Below are 4968 nucleotides of genomic sequence, written 5' to 3' on the forward strand. Positions count from 1 at the left end.
AAGTTTTACTTTGTATACCATATGCATGTGGGAGTTATACCATATGCAGTTCAGAATTATACCAGTAGCATATGGGAGTTATACCATATACATTTCAGAGTTATACCAGTAGCACATGGATCGAGAGGCGTGTGGCTTACTGGTTTAGTCCGAGGAGGGGGGCTTAAGTGTGGGCCATAAAGGGTCGGCTGGAGATCAGGTTGTGGAGGTTGTGTATGTACCCTGGAGGTCAGTGAGGGCCAGGGTTGTGATGCTAGTGTGTGGCCGGGTTAAGGTGTGCATAGCTGGGCGGTGAAATCAAGCTTGAATGCATGCCCTGGATGTCAAAAATGATTTCCATTTAAATGACAAAGTCCCACTTTTAATCAACCATGGCTATAAGCCTACAGTGTGTAGCCGGGTCAAAGTGCACACATGTCGGCATGAATTAATGAATGAAATGCCTACTCTGGATGTTTTAAATAATTTTAATTTAAAAGACAAAGTCTCACAATCAACCATGGCTATAAGCCTACAGTGTGTAGCCGGGTCAAAGTGCACACATGTCGGCATGAATTAATGAATGAAATGCCTACTCTGGATGTTTTAAATAATTTTCATTTAAATGACAAAGTCCCACATTTAATCAACCATGGCTATAAGCCTACAATGTTTAGAGGGGTCAAAGTGCACCCAGGTCGGCATGAATTAATGAATGAAATGCCCACTGTGGATGTTTTAAATAATTTTCATTTAAATGACAAAGTCCCACATTTAATCAACCATGGCTATAAGCCTACAATGTTTAGAGGGGTCAAAGTGCACCCAGGTCGGCATGAATTAATGAATGAAATGCCCACTGTGGATGTTTTAAATAGTTTTCATTTAAAAGACAAAGTCCCACAATCAACCAGGCCTACAAGCCTACAATGTGTATCCGGGTCAAAGTGCACACATGTCGGCATGAATTAATGAATGAAATGCCCACTGTGGATGTTTTAAATAGTTTTCATTTAAAAGACAAAGTCCCACAATCAACCAGGCCTACAAGCCTACAATGTGTATCCGGGTCAAAGTGCACACATGTCGGCATGAATTAATGAATGAAATGCCCACTGTGGATGTTTTAAATAGTTTTCATTTAAAAGACAAAGTCCCACAATCAACCAGGCCTATAAGCCTACAATGTGTATCCGGGTCAAAGTGCGCACATGTCGGCATGAATTAATGAATGAAATGCCCACTATGGATGTCTAAAAATAAGCCTACAGTGTGTAGCGGGGTCAAAGAACACTTTGGTCAGCATGAATTAATGAATGAAATGCCTACTATGGATGTCTAAAATACTTTTCATTTAAAAGACAAAGTCCCATAATCAATCAACCAGGCCTATAAGCCTACAGTGTGTAGCCGGGTCAAAGTGCACACAGGTCGGCATGAATTAATGGATGAAATGCCCACTGTGGATGTTTTAAATAATTTTAATTTAAAAGACAAAGTCCCACAATCAACCAGGCCTATAAGCCTACAATGTGTATCCGGGTCAAAGTGCACACATGTCGGCATGAATTAATGAATGAAATGCCCACTGTGGATGTTTTAAATAGTTTTCATTTAAAAGACAAAGTCCCACAATCAACAAGGCCTACAAGCCTACAATGTGTATCCGGGTCAAAGTGCGCACATGTCGGCATGAATTAATGAATGAAATGCCTACTATGGATGTCTAAAAATAAGCCTACAGTGTGTAGCGGGGTCAAAGAACACTTTGGTCAGCATGAATTAATGAATGAAATGCCTACTATGGATGTCTAAAATAATTTTCATTTAAAAGACAAAGTCCCATAATCAATCAACCAGGCCTATAAGCCTACAGTGTGTAGCGGGTTCAAAGAACACTTTGGTCGGCATGAATTAATGAATGAAATGCCTACTATGGATGTCTAAAAATAAGCCTACAGTGTGTAGCGGGGTCAAAGAACACTTTGGTCAGCATGAATTAATGAATGAAATGCCTACTATGGATGTCTAAAATAATTTTCATTTAAAAGACAAAGTCCCATAATCAATCAACCAGGCCTATAAGCCTACAGTGTGTAGCGGGCTCAGAGTTCACTTTGGTCGGCATGAATTAATGAATGAAATGCCTCCTTTGGAAGTCCAAAATAATGTTAAAAATAATTTCCAAGTGCCATAATTATCCACAGGTTGGCTCTTCCAGGCCTATAAGCCTGCTTTGTGTGGCCAGGCAAAGGATCAGATAGCTTGGGGCCAGATTTAAACAGAAAAGGCAGTTTGTGGAGCAAAGACATAATTTTGAATGGGGAGGAAAAAAAGGAAAACGGTGGAGTAATGCTGCCATCTTTTGGGTAAAAAATGTCGGTGCGCCTATAATTTAAAAGTGGGTTTTCTGGATGTTTTAAAAGACCCAGGGCTATCATCCTGCTGTGTGTAGCGGGCTCAGAGTTCACTTTGGTCGGCATGAATTAATGAATGAAATGCCTCCTCTGGATGTCTGAAATAATTTTCATTTAAATGACAAAGTCCCACTTTTAATCAACCTGGCCTATAAGCCTACATTGTGTAGCGGGCTCAGAGTTCACTTTGGTCGGCATGAATTAATGAATGAAATGCCTCCTCTGGATGTCTAAAATAGTTTTCATTTAAAAGACAAAGTCCCACTTTTAATCAACCAGGCCTATAAGCCTACAGTGTGTAGCGGGGTCAAAGAACACTTTGGTCAGCATGAATGAATGAATGAAATGCCTCCTCTGGATGTCTAAAATAATTTTCATTTAAAAGACAAAGTCCCATAATCAATCAACCAGGCCTATAAGCCTACATTGTGTAGCGGGCTCAGAGTTCACTTTGGTCGGCATGAATTAATGAATGAAATGCCTCCTCTGGATGTCAAAAATAATTTTCATTTAAATGACAAAGTCCCACTTTTAATCAACCAGGCCTATAAGCCTGCTTTGTGTGGCCGGGCAAAGGATCAGATAGCTTGGGGACAGATTTAAACAGAAAAGGCAGTTTGTGGAGCTCAGTAATAATTTTGAATGGGGAAAAAAAAGGAAAACGGTGGAGTAATGCTGCCATCTTTTGGGTAAAATATGTCGGTGCGCCTATAATTTAAAAGTGGGTTTTCTGGATGTTTTAAATGACCCAGGGCTATAATCCTGCTTTGTGTGGCGGGCTCAGAGTATGCTTAAATTGGGGTAACTATTTTAACCATTTTACTAATTTATGGAGGTTAAAAAAAAGACCCAGGCCTATTATCCTACTGTGTGTGGCCGGCTCTTAGTGCACATTCTTAGGGGACTAATTTAATACAGAATAATGATTTTATGGATGTATTAAATCATCCATGTGTCTCATCCTACTGTGTCTGGCGGGCTCTTAGTGCACATTCTTAGGCTATGTATTTAAATACAGAATAGGGATTTTATGGATGTATTAAATCATCCAGGGCTCTAATCTTACTGTGTGTGGCCGGCTCTTAGTGCACATTCTTAGGGGACTAATTTAATACAGAATAAGGATTTTATGGATGTATTAAATCATCCATGTGTCTCATCCTTCTGTGTGTGGCGGGCTCAGAGTATGCCTAAAGTGGGGTAACTATTTTAAACATTTTACTAATTTCTGGATGTATTAAATCATCCATGTGTCTCATCCTACTGTGTGTGGCGGGCTCAGAGTATGCCTAAAGTGGGGTAACTATTTTAAACATTTTACTAATTTCTGGATGTATTAAATCATCCATGTGTCTCATCCTACTGTGTGTGGCGGGCTCAGAGTATGCCTAAAGTGGGGTAACTATTTTAAACATTTTACTAATTTCTGGATGTATTAAATCATCCATGTGTCTCATCCTACTGTGTGTGGCGGGCTCAGAGTATGCCTAAAGTGGGGTAACTATTTTAAACATTTTACTAATTTCTGGATGTATTAAATCATCCATGTGTCTCATCCTACTGTGTGTGGCGGGCTCAGAGTATGCCTAAAGTGGGGTAACTATTTTAAACATTTTACTAATTTCTGGATGTATTAAATCATCCATGTGTCTCATCCTACTGTGTGTGGCGGGCTCAGAGTATGCCTAAAGTGGGGTAACTATTTTAAACATTTTACTAATTTCTGGATGTATTAAATCATCCATGTGTCTCATCCTACTGTGTGTGGCGGGCTCAGAGTATGCCTAAAGTGGGGTAACTATTTTAAACATTTTACTAATTTCTGGATGTATTAAATCATCCATGTGTCTCATCCTACTGTGTGTGGCGGGCTCAGAGTATGCCTAAAGTGGGGTAACTATTTTAAACATTTTACTAATTTCTGGAGGAAAAAAAAGACCCAGCATTTTGCATTCAAATGTGCAGGGCGCACCGGCGTTTAAAGTCCAAAAGATGGCAGCATTACTCCACCATAGTAATTATTTTCCTCCTTAAAGCTGTATACCATATGTTTCTGGAGGAATTAAATTCAGGCCTATAAGCCTGCTGTGTGTGGCTGGCTTTTAGTGCACATTCTTAGGCTATGTATTTAATACAGAATAAGGATTTTCTGGATGTATTAAATCATCCAGGGCTCTCATCCTACTGTGTGTGGCCGGCTCTTAGTGCACATTCTTAGGCAATGTATTTTATACAGAATGATGATTTTCTGGATGTTTTAAATCATCCAGGGCTCTCATCCTACTGTGTGTGGCTGGCTCTTAGTGCACCTTTTTAGGCAATGTATTTTATACAGAATAATGATTTTGTGGATGTATTAAATCATCCAGGGCTCTCATCCTACTGTGTGTGGCCGGCTCTTAGTGCACATTCTTAGGCTATGTATTTAATACAGAATGATGATTTTCTGGATGTATTAAATCATCCAGGGCTCTCATCCTACTGTGTGTGGCCGGCTCTTAGTGCACATTCTTAGGCAATGTATTTAATACAGAATAAGGATTTTCTGGATGTATTAAATCATCCATGTGTC

This window comes from Brachyhypopomus gauderio, unplaced genomic scaffold (assembly GCF_052324685.1).
Source record: "Brachyhypopomus gauderio isolate BG-103 unplaced genomic scaffold, BGAUD_0.2 sc157, whole genome shotgun sequence".
NCBI classification, from domain to species: Eukaryota; Metazoa; Chordata; class Actinopteri; order Gymnotiformes; family Hypopomidae; genus Brachyhypopomus; species Brachyhypopomus gauderio.